This window comes from Camellia sinensis, chromosome 8, assembly GCF_055761805.1.
Source record: "Camellia sinensis isolate YWXY chromosome 8, ASM5576180v1, whole genome shotgun sequence".
NCBI lineage: Eukaryota > Viridiplantae > Streptophyta > Magnoliopsida > Ericales > Theaceae > Camellia > Camellia sinensis.
The window spans coordinates 26,707,316-26,726,523 of NC_138968.1; positions in this window are offsets into that span (position 1 = coordinate 26,707,316).

Below are 19,208 nucleotides of genomic sequence, written 5' to 3' on the forward strand. Positions count from 1 at the left end.
TGAGTCAAAATCTGCAGAATCTGGGAGTCGTGTTGAGAAGACATATAGTCCGGGTGACTACATTTCATCAATAGACCAAGATGGGCCAGATGTGGAATTACCAACAGGAGGAGAACTGTGTGTGATCCAAGGGGATAGTCTGGGACAGGGAACAGATGATTTAAAGGCTGCGGAAGAAGACCTTGCCAATCTCCAGTTTTACAGTGACCAAGATCCAGGGGGCGCAGCAGTCAACTGGTTTGACTATGAGGAATCAGCAAAGGCCACTGGGTGGTTAGATGATCAACCAGATGTAGTGGAAGAGTTCCAACTAGGACAGAGTCCGACAGGGGCACGAATGTCGGCGATAGTCGAAAGAGTCAGAGAACAGAATACATCGCCGAAGAGCGCCGGTGTTAAGAATTTCGCTAGAGATTGGAGCATTCTGAATGCAGGAATTATTGAGTAGCCGGCTGTGTTGATACGGTCGGAACAAGAAAGATTTGAAGATCCCGCGAGAATCAGAAAAGCAAAGGTCCATGTAGGGGCTGAAATTGCTGTGTGCGCAGGAATAGAGAATGCTGCGAGCATAGGGGTGGAAGATACCGCGAGTGCGAGAACAAGCATGCCAGAACCAGACAGGTGTCTGTCGACTGTTGATGGAATGTGGTGGGAAGATGAGGATTTGTGTCTTGCCCATACGGACGAAGATTGGGGGAACAACCAACCCGATGAAACCTGGTACCTTGGAGAAGTCGACCACATGACAAGAAGCAGACGGTATTTCAAGCCCCTGCACCTAGACCAGCCGGAGACATCTGGGAAAGATAAGGAAGCTGAGAGACAGAAAGAGAAGCAAGTCGAAGAAGAGGCTGTACTAAAGCAATTAAAAAAGATACAGGCAGACATCTCCATCTGGGGACTGCTTATGGCATCACGAGTGCACAGACAGGCTGTCCTATCAGCTATGGACAAGGCAAAGCTTTCGATAGAAACTACGCCAGAACAGCTAGTAGGCTTAGTTTTTCCGAGAGGAGCTACCCCGATGTTGACCTTTTCTGACAAAGAACTGCCACCTGAGGGTGCGAACCACAAAAAGCCACTCTACTTCTCCGTGGAGTGCAGAAACAAGTGGATACCCGTGGTACTTGTTGACACAGGCTCCGCCATCAATGTATGTCCAGCAAGGACTGCCTATGCAATTCGCTTGAAGACCGCAGACTTCATACCAACAGCCCAGGTGATTCGGGCATATGATAATACAAGCCGAGAAGTCATAGGAACAGTGAAGATTCAGACCAAGGTTGGGCCAGGGCAGCATGAAATTGATTTTCACATCCTAGAGGTTCCCGCCACTTTCAATCTACTCTTGGGTCGGCCGTGGCTACATCAAGTCAAGGCAGTCTCTTCTACCTTGCATCAAATGGTGAAATACCCCTATGGAAAGGGAGTAGCCATTGCTTTTGGGAATTCATCGATCCATCCACCGCCGGAAGTATCTACGCGAGTTTTGGAAATTGAGCACGGCATGGAGGACGTGTTTATGTCAAGTTTCACCCTTGCTGAGGCTCGGGTTGTACAGGACATCATGGCCGCTAATGAGGGGGTATATGTCAGTGTTCAAGCGGTATACTTCATGAACAAACTTCAACATATCCTCGGGATGGGATTGGGAAAGAGCGGCCGGAAGGGCGTCGCAGCATTGGCCGAGGTGCCACATAACCCACATACCTTTGGCTTGGGTTATCTGCCTACTAAAGAGGATTGGGTGAGGAAAGGAAAGGAAATGGCCAGAAGAGCCAGAGCGAAACAGATGGGGAAGCCTTTTGACTTAATGCACCGGCCCATTCAGGGTACCCTAAACGGACGCTCCGTCCGGGAGGTGGAGGACTTTCTGTTCTGTGGCTTCCCAGAGCCGTGGCTGAACGCGGAGAGGAAGCACGTGCCAGGGTTTGAGATTTTCTTTAACCTGCAGTTACCTGGGGATAACATTGCCGAAGAGCAGACAGACCCATTAGCTGAGGCTGAGCAGAGTAAGGAAGTGCAGTCTGAGGACCTTGAAAATGAAATGGGGGTAGCGCTGGCATGTCTGCTTTCAAATCCTTCGATCGAACAGAAGTGCTTGGGGGATAACTTCTCGGTATGCATGATCGGGAATGAAACGACTGCGGGCCTACCATCAACTATTTTGGATGCATCCATCGCACCCTCTCTCATTTGGCAATATGAAGAGGGATTTTTGTCAAGCAGCACCGGGTCAGGAAGTGAGCCGGAATCTGATTCCACCGAGTCTTGTGTGTCAGAATCAGGTTCCAGCTCGACTGAGTCTGAGTCTGGTATTCCTGGGGGTGATAACCCGGATGCCACAGTCCTGTCCAAGTCGTCTTTTTCTTTCTCCTTTGAGTCTGTTGTAACAGAAGAATCAGACGATTTGGAAGTACTTAATGAGAATAATGTGGATGTGGTTTCCGAGTACTTTTTTGTGCCTTTGATATATTGCTTAAATCAGGACTTCCAAAATTTTGACGAAAACGACGAGGAAGAAATTCCTCTGGTTTTGCAACGATTAATTGATCAAGAGCAGGAAAGAATTGTTAAACCTTTGGTTGATGAAATCACTACTGTGAATATTGGTACTGAGAAGGACCCGCGGTTGGTCCAGATTAGGTCCACGTTGTCTTTAGAGGAACGCGAGCGCTTAGTCGCTTTATTAAAAGATTTCAAAGATGTTTTCGTGTGGTCCTACGAAGACATGCCTGGAATCGATCCTGAGATTGTACAGCACCGGATCCCTCTTGACCCCGAGGCCCGACCTGTCAAACAGAAACTCAGATGGATTCGTCCAGACTGGGCCATCAAGATTAAGGAAGAGGTCACCAAGCAAATCGATGCAGGCTTCCTGCTGGTATCCGAATACCCGACTTGGTTGGCCAACATTGTTCCGGTACCGAAGAAGGATGGCAAGATCTGAGTATGTGTGGACTTCAGGGATTTGAACAGAGCTAGTCCAAAGGACGACTTCCCCTTGCCACATATTGATGAGTTGGTGGATTTGACGGCAGGGCATGCTTTGCTTTCATTTGTGGATGGCTTCTCGGGTTACAATCAGATAGTGATGGCACCTGAAGATCGAGAAAAGACTGCTTTCACCACCCCGTGGGGGACATACTGCTACAGAGTGATGCCGTTTGGGTTGAAGAATGCTGGAGCTACATATCAACGGGCCGCGACCACAATATTGCCTGACATGATCCACAAAGAGGTTGAGGTGTACGTGGACGACATGATTGTCAAGTCCAAAGAAAAGGAGGGCCACTACACCGCCTTGCAAAAGTTCTTTCAAAGGATCAGAGAATTCCGGTTGCGGCTGAATCCTCAGAAGTGTACATTCGGTGTTACGGCAGGAAAAATGCTAGGGTTTCTAATTACACAAAGGGGCATCGAAGTCGACCTTTCCAAAATCAAGGCCATCCTAGAAATGCCACCACCAAGGACTGAAAAGGAGGTGCGAGGCTTTCTGGGTAAAGTGCAATTCATAAGACGATTTATCTCAAAATTAACCTTGACTTGTGAACCACTTTTTGGTCTCCTGAAGAAAGGAAAGAAATTCCAATGGGACGGCCGATGCCAAACTGCTTTTGAACAGATCAAGGAATACTTACAGAACCCGCCTGTGTTGTCACCACCAGAGCCGGGGAGACCGTTGATATTGTATCTTTCGGTAACCGAGACCACAATGGGCTGCATGCTCGCGCAAGAATCAGAGGACAAAGTGGAGAGAGCCATCTACTATCTGAGCAAGAAGATGCTAAAGTATGAGACTCGCTACACACTGTTGGAGAAGGCTTGCTTAGCTTTGGTATGGGCTACGAGGAAGCTGCGGCACTACCTGTTAGCTCACTCCGTAATGTTGGTTTCACGACTCGATCCCATCAAATATCTTTTCGAGAAACCGGCACTTACGGGTAGGCTAGCTCATTGGTTACTGTTGCTTTCCGAATTCGATCTAAAATATGTGATGCGCAAGTCAGTCAAGGGAAGAGCAGTGGCAGAGTTCTTAGTCGATCATCCAGTGGAAGGGGGTGAAGCAGTTGAATACCTATTTCCAGATGAAGCCATTTTACACGTCGACGACGAGTATTGGACGATGTACTTTGACGGAGCGTCAAATCAGTACGGGTATGGGATAGGAGTGTTGCTGATAGCACCCGACAATTCTCGTATCCCTCTAGCCTTCAAGCTCCGGTTCAAAGTCTCGAACAACGAAGCAGAATATGAGGCATGCATTGCCGGTCTAGAAGCAGCCCTGGAACTAGGAGCAAGACGATTGGACGTCATCGGGGACTCGAACCTTGTTGTGTCTCAAGCAAAAGGAGAATGGAAAGTCAAAGAAGAAAAGATGATGATGTATCACCGGACCTTGGACTTGTTAATTCCTCGGTTTGAGAAGCTAAACTTTGCTCATTTACTAAGAGAGAACAATAGGTTCACAGATTCTTTAGCAACTCTATCTTCCATGATAGACATCCCATTCGGAGTCCGGATGCGTCCAGTCATCATTGACCATAAATGTGCGCCAGCTTATGAGTCAATTGCTGCTATAGATGAGGTTCAAGACGAAAACCCCTGGTGTTACGACATTTGGAATTTCTTGGAGAAGGAAGCATACCTGCCAGGGGTAAATGCCAAGGATAAAAGGGCAATCAGAAGAATGGCCGTTCAGTTCATCAACTGGGGAGGTAAATTGTACAAGAGAGGTCATCTGGGAATGCATAAGCTGTGTGTTGAAGTAGAGGAATCGAAGCGCCTGATGGGGGCCATCCATGGAGGAGAATCCGGTGCGCATATGAACGGAGTGATGCTAGCACGGAAGATCCTCAGACAAGGTTACTACTGGTCCACCATGGAAGAGGATTGTATCGGTTTTGTTCGGCGATGCCACAAATGCCAGATCCATGCAAATCGCATGAATATTCCGCCGTCGAAGCTGTACAATATGACTTCACCATGCCCATTTTCAGTTTGGGAATTGATGTGATCAGGGCTGTCACTCCGAAGGGATCGAATGGACATGAGTTCATCCTGGTCGCGATAGATTACTTTACTGAGTGGGTCGAGGCCCAATCATATGCGGTGTTGAAGGCGTCGCACGTTGCAAAATTTATCAGAAACAATATCATCTGTCGCTATGGGGTCCCAAACGAGGTCATTTCGGATAATGGTTCCCACTTTAAGAAGGAAGTGATTGACTTGTTGGAGAAATATAACGTGGCTTTTCATAAGTCATCCACATACCGGCCGCAAACCAACGGAGCGGTCGAGACCGCCAATAAGAATATCAAACACATACTGCAGAAGATGGTGGAAACCTACCGGGATTGGCCAGATAAGCTGTCGTTTGCTCTGTGGGGCTACAGGACTTCAATTAGAACTTCTACCGGAGCTACTCCGTATTCATTGGTTTATGGAATGGAGGCCGTTCTACCTATCGAAATTGAGGTTCCGTCATTGCAAGTATTGGCTGAGTGTAAAATAGCCGAAGTAGATTGGCAGCAGAGCAGGTTTGAGGAACTCATGCTCTTTGATGAAAGAAGACTGAAAGCATTGTACCATGTTCAAAGTTATCAGCGTAGAATTGCCCGGGCTTTCAACAAGAAAGTCAAGTCCAGGAATCTAAAGGAAGGAGATTTGGTGCTCAAGGACAACCGAGCTCTCATCCACGACCCAAGGGGCAAGTTCAGACCCAATTGGACTGGTCCCTACATCATCAAAGCTATCTGGTCAGGTGGAGCTGTGGTTCTGATGGATCTAGATGGCCTAGAGTTCTCCCAACCGATCAACATGGACAAGTTGAAGAAATATTATCCCTGAGAGGCTCGCTAGGCCGAAAACCCGAAAGGGCAACCTAGGCAAAAGTTAGAGCATTGAAAAATTAGAAAATATAAAAAATTGAACTGAGCTCGCAAGGTTGAAAACCCGCAAAGGGCTGCCTTGGCAAAAATTAGAGCGTAAAAGGAGAGTGAAAATACTCGAGTGAACCTAAGCCTGAACTACGTAAGGCTTGATTCCCATCTTTGGGATACGTAGGCAGCTTCATCTTGAAGTTCAGCCATAAACTTTTGCCCAATCAGCTTTGTCCATTTGATCATCTCGGTCATCTTTGTCTATTCAACATTCAAGAGTCCGGTTATGATCTCCGGTACAGTGTTATTCAAACTAGGGGCAACTTTCCGTTGCCATACAGTGTTGCGGTACTATTCAGACTAGGGGAACTTTCCAGTTGCTGGGATCCGGGGTTTGTGCATCTCAGTGACAGATCTCAGGCGTGTCCAGTTCTGATCCATATCAAAAATAGTTTTGAAAAGTTTTGATAGAAGTTGACTTTGTTCAAATTAATCTTTTTACAACTAAGACCATCTCTAGACCAAAACGGGAAATTTTCAGTACCATAACCTTCAAAGTTCATTGATTTCAGTACAGAGTCTTCCTGCTCTTGCATACAAATTGAAGTTGCTTTTTATTACATTCATTAAAAAAACTTAGAAGTACTAATAAAGCAATAAATCCGGGGCATAGATAAGTCAGGTGTTCCTGCGCCCCTTCCCAGAGCTGGTCGAAGCCTCTGATGCCAAGCTGGGCCCTTCCTGTGCGTCTTCATTGAGCCAACCCAAGCACTCATTAGACAAAGTGCAACTGAAAGTAGGAGCGGGGGTCAGGAGTTCTCTTGTCCTCCACGCTGTGGCCTGCCGAGCGAGCTGCGCACCTCAGGCTAGGAATGCAACTGGATACTCTATCCCCTTTGCCAGACAGGTCTGATCGTGGCCAAACTGGCGCTGGAACTGGAACGGGAAATAGAATACGCAGTGGGTCAAGCCAATCAACTGAATCCCGATCTGTCAGGACATGCTGTAGCCCATTGCCGGTAGATTGAGCCAAGGGCACCGCCAAGCAATGCGGTCTGCGAACAAGCTGCACATCCAATCAAACCACCATCCCTCGTCAAGGGCATTGACTAGACGTTTCCTGAAGAAGTAGCCGCGAGTTGAGTATGCTGGGCACAACCTGCAACTTATCCATCAACCACACTTGGGAAGGGATGAAAAATGAGAGAATAAAGAATAGAGAGAAGTACGATGAGAGAAAAGTGAGAAAAGGGATTTTGTTAGAAAAATCGAGCTTGAGGGTCGAGTGATTTGAGCAATACATATGTGAGATTGGGTGGGAAACATTACCTGCAGCAGTAATGGACTCCCCGCAAATCTGGTCATCTTTCGGCGATAAAAGGCATCCAAGCCCATTAACGTCTCGGCCAGAGTCATGGCAATGCAGCCCTTGCCCTCCTTCAAGCCTTGGGTAACCTCAATCAACCGGACGCTAGATCCCTCGGAGCCTAAGGAAAACAGAAAATGAGATAGTATGCACAAACAGAGGGCATGTCGCCGGAAGCCTTGCCAATGATGGTCGCTGCGGTCACCGGTATCCGAAAATCGATGAATCAAACTCGGAATATCTAGCATTCCGTCACGAATCAGAGATCGAGCGTCATACATAGTGAGTCCACACATTCGTCCTAAGGTCTGAACATGACCAAAGTTAAGCTGGGGTAAGATCTCCTCGTCACGCTCAGATTCCATTAAAACGTGAAAATCTTCGAAGGTAGGGCATACCACTTGCCCGCTAAAGCTAAAGACATGAGTCACCAGATTCCAAAACCTCGCTGCGGTATGAAGAAATGGAAAGTGCAGCGGAGTGCGACTCAGAGTGAATAGTGCGTTTATGCCGAAACCCCGGAAATTCAGCTTTTCCAAGCCATCCAAGTTGTTAATCCAGGACGAGAGATTTTGGGCAAGAAATCCCTCCATTTCGAGCAAATCAGTGTTGAATTGAGTAGAACTACGAAGCTGAGGCCTTTTGTAGGGAATAAGATTGAGTGGAGGACAGGTGTCAACATTCTGGTGATTCTTTCATTCATGGCCGGCCGGCCAAATATAGTGCCGACCAACCCCCACTTTTGGCCAATCGATCAAAGATTCTGGCCGATGGCCGTTTCTTGAGGCCGGTGGCTTTCTCTCGCGGCCGGTGGTCTTCTTCTTTGCTCCCTAAGCTGTTTATATGTTGAAACATGCTGAGAATTTGGAGAATGCCACCACTTCCAAGGCCCTCCGATGATGGATTTTGCGGCGTCACGCCCATTTGCTCATCGAGTTGTTGTAAATTTGCTTATCGAATTGTATTTCACTCTTTTCAAGTCTTTTTTTTTGCTTATCGAGTTGTAAGTCGGTTCACTACCTGATTATTACGATGCGAATGCTCAATTTTCAAACCGAGTTCAATTTCATTCACATTGTTATGTGATACCATGCGATGCGATTCTTAGGAAACCACAAATGTAACATCATTTTGATTAAAATGGTTGTTTTATTTCCCTCATGTGTTTTGCAAAATACACTTTTTTTTTGAAAAGGTAAAACCTACTTAAGGCAGTGCAATGTGTTCAAACCACTAGTAAAAAGGAAAGTAAAGCAAAAAGAAGAGCAGGGCGGCAAAAGTATCGGAATTGATGCCAGTAACCTCCCCTTGCCATGCATCTCCCGTGCCCTTGTTCGGGTCAACTATGTGATTTGGCGCCTTCATTACTTGAGACAGTGCAAGGAAGTACACTTTCGAAACATTAGTAGGCCTTCAAGTTAACCTCAAGCCGTGTCTTCTATGAGCGATGCTTGGCACGCGAAAGGAACGTCCCTTCCCGTATCCTTTTTGTATCTTGTGAATTCCACGAATCACTTCAATTATACCATGTTACAGTGCTTGGCATTTCAACATCATGAATAACTGGTCCTTACCATATTTCAAGTTCCTTTTATACACATTGCTTGCGTAGACCGCATGCTTTACTTACATGTGTTCAAGTTCCTTTTATACAATTGCTTGCGTAGACCGCATGCTTTACTTACATGTGTTCAAGTCCCTTTTACACACGTTGCTTGCATAGACCACATGCTTTACTTACATGTGTTCAAGTTCCTTTTATACACATTGCTTGCGTAGACTGCATGCTTTACTTACATGTGTTTAAGTCCCTTTTATACACATTGCTTGCGTAGACCGCATGCTTTACTTACATGTGTTCAAGTTTCTTTTATACACATTGCTTGCGTAGACCGCATGCTTTACTTACATGTGTTCAATTTCAAGTTTCTATACACATTGCTTGCGTAGACCGCATGCTTTACTTACACGTGTTCAAGTTTCTTCATACACATGGTGCACGTTGTCACGTGTTCCTTACTTACATGTGTTTGTGCCTTCACGGCATTGTTATGCGTCCCACTCAACTTGCGTTGTCACGCACTTTCGGTTGCATGTTATGCATGTTGCTAACAATATTGTACCGGTTAAGTCTGCTTTCTTTTCAGGCACGATATTGTATGTACGGTTCATTTGAGGCTGGTGCAACCAGACGAACCGCACAGGTATTGTATTCTCCGAGTGAGATTTATCGAGAATTACGTAATTCTCTTACATCCTTTCTGCATAGTAGTGTAGTTTGGTGCATGCTAGCTTAAAACTGTTGCATTATTATGCTTCGTTATGGCTTTCCTTGCATGATCATAAGTTATGTTCGGCTTTGTGCATTGTCTTGCATTTTGCCCCTGCCTTCGGGCGCATATCTTGTCTGTCTTGCATGTTTGTCTAAGTCTTCGGCCTTGTCAAAAATGGGTCGTCTCTAGGCTTTGACATTCACTCCCGTCATTGTTATGACTTTCGAGTTCTGTCAAAGAGGGGCAACTGTAGACACCCCATTTTTGACCGTCCTCAAGACTTGGACGTCACCGGTGGGGACACTTGGTGATCATCCATGTTCGTGTTCATTTTGAGTTCCCGGAGACCTTGGTTGCGCGCCTTGCCTCAGGATCTCTCACCTTGTTCGTCTTGCGTTTGGTTTCGCACCAAATACTTGTGTTTTTGCTTTGAGGGGTAGGGAATGGCTTGTTGACCATCCCCACACCCCATCGGCCTTCCCTTTGCATCATCGGCCATTAATTGCTGACACCGGCCATGGTTTCTTAATACCAATGGCCGGTCGGCACTCCATATGGTCGGCCGGCTATCTGTTTGGCCGGCAACCTCCTTCTTTGGCTGGTAACACCTTTTTGCCTTCCTTAGGCATGGTGCATGCCAGCTGTGCCAGCTGGAATACACCAAACCTACCCCAGGGCTAACATGTGGCTGTTTTGCCCCTTTTGCCCCCTTTTGGTCAAAGCTTCTTGAGGAAGCTTGACCCTTTGTCAAAGCTTCCTCAAGAAGCTTGGCCAGCTGTCTTAGCTTCCTCAAGAAGCCTTGACCTCTTTGCCCCCTTTGCCCCCTTTTACTTAGCTTCTTTGAGAAGCTTAGAACCATTTCTTTTGCCCATATAAGCACCTCTCTTCTTCCATTGTAGAGGGTTAGAGATTTTGAACAAAAAAACCAGAGATTATACATATATACATCTGTCATATATTCTCTCTCAATATATATCTCCCTCTCTCTCATCCTTAGTGTGTGTTTGGAGGCCTAGAAAGTGTGTTTTGACCATAGTTTTGCACTAAGACACACACCATTACACCTTGCTTCAACCTTGAGGGGCTTTGAGGGTTTGTTTTTGAAGTTTTGGACTGATTTTGGTCAGAAGAGAGTGGCTGGACCAGCTGTTCTTGAAGTGTTCTTCAAGGGTAAGACTTTTGCTTTATTTTCCCCAATCTTGCATTAGTTTTTGACCTGCCTTGCATGCTGATTTAAGCTTTGTGTACAACATAAAAAAGTCTTTTTTTTGCATGCTTGAGATCTTTCATTAAGGTCCTTTTGTGGTTCGGGGTCGACCTCCCCCTCTTAGGCCTTGTTTGGCCCATTTGGTGCTTTATTTCTTAAGCTTTGGTTACTCTTGAGTCTTGGCCTTCTCACCGCTGAAATCCAGTGGATTTTCTGTGGTGAAGAAGGGGTTTTGAGGTCTTGCATATGGGAGGGACACCCCTCTCCCTTGGTCTCTCATTTTGGGTGTTATTTGGGCATATCTTACCTCTGTTTTGGGTCGGATTTGTGGTCTCTTACGTGCTTAATACACTTGCTTTGTATTCCCCCATTTTGCCTAGAAATGCATCTAGCCATTAGACCATCGTGCTTGCATATTCTTTCCTAGCTTTGTGAAGCTTTTGGTCACGATTTCTCATGATTGAGGTCTATTGGGTGCTGGTTTGGTCGTATTTGCCATGTTTGGTATAGCCCCTTTGTATTTTGGCTTGTGAGCCTTGAGTGTGTGAGTCACTAGCATGCTTTAGTTGGTTTGTTTCAATGATTTGGAGTCATTTCATATGCCATTTCAGTCCCTAATCCATGCTTGTATGCCCACATTCATCATCACTTTCTTGCCTTGAAAGGTTGTTCTTTTGTGCCTTGGAAAATGGTCATTGTGCATGCCTATGTGTTTAGACATTAGGCTGCCATATCAGTGGGTTTTGAGGGCCCTTTTTGCATGCTAAAAATCCGTTTTGTATTGAAAAATTCATGTCGTGTTTGCATGGGGGAGGTGTTGAGCAATGCTCCAATTTTTGGCCTTGAATGCCCATGTTTTGGACTCATTCCTTGGCGTGTTTTGACCATGATCTATGTATGCTTTAGTCTTGTTTTGGGGTCCCTTGGGACTGTTTTAGGTCATTTTGGTCCCTTAAGGTTTCGTTGACATAGCTTTGGTTTGATCCCCTTTATGGGCTTCAAGTGTTGGTCATTGTTGCATGTCTTGCTTGCATGTTTTGTTCGATTTGGCATCATTCTCTATTCATTTTCAGAGCTTAGCATGTTGGTTTAATGTCCATATATATCGCCTTTAAGTATGCTTAGAGTTGTCCCCTTTTATGCTTAGGTGATGGACCTTGATGTGTGCATGCTTGCATGTATCATTTGTGCTCTGGTGTATCCTCTTAGGTCACTGTTTTGGGGGCGGGCTGAGGTCCTCTCATTTTAGTATAAGTCCTTCTTTGCATATTTTGCATGCTTGCATGTTGTATTGCATTGGTTGCATGCTTACATTGTATCATTTTCGCATGTTTGCATGTTATTTAGTTAATGGCATTACATAGTCTTGTTGTAGGCTTGATATGTCCATGTTGCATTAGTCTAGCATGTTCATGTTATCTTGCATGAGTTGCATCACTTTGCATTGTATATTGCATCCATGCATTACATTTGGCTTGGTTTGGGGTGTCAAGCCAAGTATGAGGATTGAGGAGTGTTCATACTCCAAGTGATGTAACACGTCTCAACCCTCGGTCGACAATCCCCTTGACCTCAACATGATAGGGTGTTAGCATTCATCTTTTTTTTTTGTTTGCATGCATTTACATCAAAGTTGCTCACTTGGCCTCTTAGGCCATCATGTATCAAAAGTGCACAATTGATGGCCCGAGGGTCGAGGGTCATGTTCCCTTGAGTCCCTTGCATGATAAGGAGTGTGGTCATGCTCACATTTGCTCAAAATTCCATGCCATACATTGCCTTGCCCTCTGCTGCTGTCAACTGCAGGTTCTGCAGGAATTTCTGGCCGACCGGCCACATACAGTGCCGACCGGCCATCCTTTGGTGGCCGATAGCTTTATCAAAGGCCGATGAGCATTTACTACGGCCGGTGGTCATCCCTCCCAGCCGGTGGTGTTCCACAGTGTGAAAAGAACCTATCCTGAGACTTGTGTAGTTTTCAGGGGAGCTAGGCAGTGTAAACAGAGGCAGCAATGCTATGGCAGCGAATTTCCCGGCAGTCCAAATCAAGCACGCATCATTCGCGCATCCCGAGGCGGGGCTGTGGCTACCTTCCATTTGCATTTAATTTATTAATTAAATTAAAAGTTTTGTAATATTTAATTTAGTATTATTTATTCGGACTGTAATATTTATTTGAACCCTCCGAGCGAGGGTAATTGTGTAATAAGTGTGCGTGAGTGTGTGTATGTCTTCCAACCCCACGTCTTTTTTCCCTTTTATTTACCCGCTTATGATGGTAGACTAGGGCATATTTAAATTAGCATGCCTTATGCTATGCATACGTGCATTCATACATTTGTCTTGTATGCACCGGGCTCGGCGCATCATTCTAACTGCATTTGTATTTCAATTCCAAATTGAATACGTGTTAGTTGTAGCATTTCACATGTCATTGTAGATTAGCCGAGCCTATCTTAGTTGCATTTTGCATGTGTTGCATTAGCTATTTTAACATGAACTAGGATCATGCATATGATTACTAACTAATTTTTGTTTTGGCTCGGAGTACTCGGTAAGCATTCATGCTTTAGCATACCGTACGCGTGTGAGTGTTGCCATAACAACATGATCACCATGAGGCTATATGCTTATGTGATATAACTGCCTGAATGCCTGTGGGTGAAGGTTGGATTATTTGAATTGGAATAAATGCATTGACTGTGAGTTTTAAGCCCACTAGATAAGTGGCAAAATCATGTTTTTCTAAGCCCATCCAAGGGTGACAAATCCACGTCTTAGCCTACTTGCGGGTAGCACCATTAAACCATTTTTCAAATAAACAAACATGAAATGTTTTGTTCCAATTCAGGCGACCCAGTCTATACTTGTTTGCTGTGCGCATAACATAGTAATTCTAGGCTAATAACTGGAATAAGAACACATAACGTTTTCAAAACTGGATATCATGGTTAGTAGAGGCCGATCTTCAGATCGGGCGAAAGGGGGTGCTCATAGCTGACCTTCCCCAATCGTACCCAAGCTCCCGAGCCGAGGCAACTTTGGTGATGACGGACACGTGGCCTTTGGCACCGAGTCAGGGTTTCCTAAATTCCCCCATAAAAAATATTTAGGTGGCGACTCTGTATCTGGCAAAGCAGTCCATGTTTGGCACTTCTTTCAAAATCTGTTTCTCAAAATAATTTGCCGGATTTGGACTCTTTGGTTCAGATTTAGAACCGTGACAATTTGAGAGTCCGAACTGTAGTGAACCCAAAACGAACAGAACGGGGGGACTCATCCTCCCGGGGCGTTCGGGGATGTCTACAATAGTGCGATACGCTAAACAGTGCGATTGATTTGAAATGCACTAAACAATGCGATACGCTAAACAGTGCGATTGATTTGAAATGCACAAAACAGTGCGATACACTAACAGCGCGATTGATTTGAAATGCACTAAACAGTGCGATACGCTAAACAGCGCGATTGATTTGAAATGCACAAAACAGTGCGATATGCTAAACAGCGCGATTGTTTTGAAATGCACTAAACAGTGCGATACGCTAAACAGCGCGATTGATTTGAAATGCACTAAACAGTGCGATACGCTAAACAGCGTGATTGATTTGAAATGCACAAAATAGTGCGAGTGAGATAAAATGCTCAAGAAAGTGCGATAAAATGCATCTTCTATGCAAGTATGGGGGCATTTTCTATGCAAAAGATACGAGCATTTTCTATGCAAGTATGGAAGCACATTCTATGCAATATTGAAAGCATATTCTATGTATGAGACAAGCAAAGCATATTCTATGCGGAATCGAAAGCTGGCATATTCTATGCATGAATCATAACGATGCGCGGCATACATGCAACAGAAGTGTATGAAAATGCACATTCTATACAATAGAGTAGTATCAAATATGTACTCTGGTTGCTCTGATTTGCCTTTTAGAGGACTTCGCAACACACTCAGCTCAAAAAGGGCACACCCTGTTCATATTGGCGAGAGATAACATCTGTATGTGAAACCCTCGGGTGCCACTTGGACTGCCATTCTAACTTGAAGCAGGCTTACACATGGGGTCGAGATACACTCATACTCCAGAGAAATGGCGCGGCCTGACGAGATGCACCTGGAATGCGGTCTTGGAATTTGCTGGGGTTGAAACACACTAAGATGCTCCAAATTTTCTTTCTTTTCTTTTGCTTTGCAGTCTGGAACCCACATAGCTTCAGATAGGTCCTTGTTTTGCTGTTCACTCTTATCGGGGGTGGACCCTGCAGTTTCTGAAAGAACAAATCCTGTTTTGCACAAATGTGGAGAATGGCACAGCACTCTGAGCACAAAACGATTTGAAATTGAGAAATGAGTTCTGAACCGGGGTATTGAGCCTATAACTGACTGTAGTCGAAAGAACTCAACAACGGAAAACAAAAGGTAAATAACCTAAACACATCGAGACACGCTCGGAATGACTCAAAGCAAGAATCGAGACAAACAAAACGAAAGACATGACACACAGACGTGTTACAAAGACGAGAGGCCTCTCAGTACGCGAGGAGCCAATTTCTCCGGGTATTATTCCCCACCCTTCCTTATTTGTGATTCTCACATCACTCGGACCTCAAGCTTGGTTTTTCTCTCAAAACCCTTTTCCTCACTTTTTCTCTCAGCGCACATCTCTCTATTCTTCAATCTCTCATTTTTCATCCCTCCCCTAGGTGATTAATGGATAAATAGAAAGTTGCGGGTTCATGCCCAACACTGTTAGCTCGCGGCTACTTCCTCCGGTGACGTTTAGTCAATGCCCCAGATGAGGGAGTGGAGTACCTCGATCCATTCAAATCGTGCTTCGCACTTGGTTTGATACCTTGCTACTCAGAGGATGTTGAGAGCTTTCAGCCCTTTATTGTTAACCTCAGTCTTGCCCTGGTTGGAAGGTAGAGTGCCCTTCTGGCAAGTATGTTGACGATGGGGGAAAGACAGAACACCTGACTCAACTGTGCCCCTAGTTCATCACTTTGACCATTTTTTGTTTTAGTTTTCTACTAAAACAATTTTGACCAAAATGACAGTGAGATTAATATACTTGTTCGATTTTCTGATTTGAAATCATGCAAGTCAGGTTATGAGCACTGAAAATTTTCCTTTTTTGGGTCCAAGAAATGGTCCAGTTTTGGAAAATGAAATAATTTTCGAGAAATTAGTCAACCTCAGTAAAAATTCTCAAAAACTATTTTCGCAAATGGCCACTGCTCAACGAGCACGGAACCTACTCTCGAGATGTACAACCTCAGATCGGAAAGAAAACTGCCCCTTGTCTGAAGGACACTGCATGGCAATGGAAAGTTGCCCCTTATTTGAATGGCACCGCAGCGCTTTGAATGGCAACGGAAAGTTGCCCCTTGTTTGAATGGCACCGTAGCGCATTGTAGTCAGTCCTCAGAGTGACGAACACAACCAAATTCTCGGATACAAAGAAGGCAAAGATGATCAAAACCATTACATGGACACAATCGATTTGGAAGTGTTTATGGCTAGACTTCAAAATGAAGTTGCCTACGTATCCCAAAGATGGGAATCAAGCCTTACGTAGTTCGGGGTAAGGTACACTCGGGTATTAACCTCTCCTTTTGCGCTCTAACTTTTGCCAAGGCCGCCCTTCTGGGTTTTCAACTTTGCGAGCTTTGTTCTTCTTTTCTTTTCATTTCTTTTCATTTTCTTTTCTTCAATCTTTTCAAGATTTTTTTTTAATTTCTTTTTCGTCATTCATTTTTTTTTTTTTGCATTTTTCTTTTCTTCTCTTTTTTTCTTCTTGCTCTAACTTTTGCCTAGGTTGCCCTTCCGGGTTTTTAGCCCAGCGAGCCTCTCAAGGGTAAAGGTGTAGCTTTGTCCATGTCAAATGGTTTTGAGATCCTGAAGTCATCTGAATCCAGGTGAATGGCTGCTGTTCGCTGACGATGTAGAAGTCCATCCAATGGAGGGTGAATTTGCCCCTAGTGTTGTGGATAGGAACTCGGTTGTCCTTCAGCAATGTCTTCTTCTTTCCTCCCTTCTGGGGTTTGGCATTCTTGCCGATCTTCATTGATTTGTGGAATGATCCATCTTCGGCTCTTCGAGCACAATCTGGCATCTTTTGCCCCTAGTTCGAGGGGTGCTTCTGATCTAGCTTTGCAAGCTCCTTTTGACGACATCTGATCTTCTTGATCTGACTTGCCCCTAGTTCGAGGGCTGCTTCTAATCTGGCCACACGGGCTTTACATGGTGGTTGACCGTTGAACCTTCTGAATCCAAGTTCAAGGTTTGAAGGTGAGGGGTCGAGCTTCGAGGCTGAGAGTGATCCTAGGCTGCACAATCACAAGAGCGATTCCACACAGGTCTTCGCAGGACCGCGCAAAACATTTTTTGAAATCTTTTAAGAAAGCGACAAATCGCTCGCGCTAAAGACAGTGTAAAACCAATCTGGATCAAGCCAGGATCTTTCTCAATGCTCACATTAACAAGCATGATCTTATTCATTAAGGGTTTAGCATGCCTCTCTTTCTCTTAATTGATCAAAAAAAATTTTTTTACAAATCCCGAGGAAATCCTTCCTCTTTGTTTTCATCACAATGTTCAAAACGTTTTGAAAAATTCAGGTCAATGCAATGAGTTCGAGGCATAGAAAAGTAGGCGAAAAGTACTGCCGCTTCATTCGAACTTCTGGCACAAATGGCGCAAGGCAGAAGCAAACACAAGGGTGTGAAAAATCACTTACTGTTCCATTCATAACTGTTGGCACAACTGGCTGCCCGGCAGAAACAAACTCAAAAGAAAACAAAAGGACAAACACAAAACAAAATAGTGATATCCGAAGTAACACCCCCGAAATCACCCGACTTCTGTACAACATGACTGACTCGATACAACAAGACAGACCCTTAATCAAAAAGACTAACTCAAAACAAAGAGACAGACTCAAAACAAAACCACAGAACCGACTCAACACCCAAGTCAGAGGCTACAAAAACCAGCATTCGCAAATGCTCAAAACAGTGTGTGCCACACGCCACATCTGAAATATACCGAGCGCCGCCTGCAGGTGGTCCAACACCTGATCACATACTCGTGGTATCCTCGAAGTCCAAAAGCTCAGTGGTGACAGACTTTGCTGAGGTAGGTGAAAGGATGACCTCATTGTCGATCAAGTCCTGTACTTCATGGCGAAGACGGAAGCAGTTGTCAGTGGCGTGACCGGTTTGCTGATGGTACGCACAGTACTGAGTAGCATTATGGCCTGCTGGAAGATGACTAGGGAGAGGCCTAGGCTCGAGGGGTTTAAGATGCCCCTTTTCAGCCAGGATTTGAAGTGCCTTAGACAGAGGCATGTACAGGGCGTGAAAGAGTCTGCGCCCTGGGGGCAGATACTTCGAAGTCTGTGGATTCTTGCTAGATACACTAGCAAAAGGGTTGGCAGGCACTGCCTTGGCTTTCTAATCTCTTCCAGGTGCAGGGTTATAAGTGGAAGGAATTGTTCTGGCATGACGGGGCTTATCCCGGTTTTATGTCTGGCTTGAACTGCCCTCGGTTGGAGTAGGGAAAGCATCATCTACAGTCTTGGCCACAACTATGAATACCTGCTGCTTATTCATCCCCTCGACTTTCAAAGCCACGGACCTCTGAAGGTCACCAATCATTCCCATTAATTCAAACGTGGTAGGTTCACGGGCCTGAAACAACTAGGGCTCCCACATCGGGTGCGCAGCAGGCGACCTGGATGGATGTGGTACATCAACATTGGTCTCGCTTTGTAGGATGATTCCTTGGTCTAATGCGGCTGCCATAACCACGATTTCCTCTGCATTTTGCGTCATCATAGATCCGCTGGTGGTGCAACTAGTGACTGACGGATCAGATACCTGTCTTGCCTCGGTAAGGGGGAACACTAGCTATTCTGAACTAACTCTCTGAACCCCCCCTCCCCCCGCCCCCTGAAAGAGAAACACACAACATTTCAGCCCAAGCAAAACAGACATAAGCATAGTTGAATCACTGTACTCTACTACTGATCACTGTTCTACAAAGTCGCTGCCCCAAAACTGAATCTAATACCCACAGATATAACTAATTCCCAGATACTGATAATGGTGCCCTCAGGCCTGGTTCTCAGATTTGCAAACTGATACGTGCATTCCCTGTAGAGGCCAACTCTAAAGCACATAGCAAACAAGTGAGAGCCAAAACACCCCTATGTTGGGGTAGGGTTTCTCTGTCCTATTTTGTCAGGAGCTAGGGTTTCACTATGCACGTAGCGGTTTCAAACAACCTAAACTCGGGTAAGAAACCTGTCCTAGCTTTGGAATGGTCACTATGGATTCCGAATATGCACTAGGTCGAATGGTCAAAAAAGGAGCCTTGGTAAAACCGGGGTTTGCGTTCCCGTCGTGGCAGAGCCCGCAACCAGTCAGCCTTATGGCACACTTCTCGAAGCGAGCCTCCGGTAAACTGTTCAGGA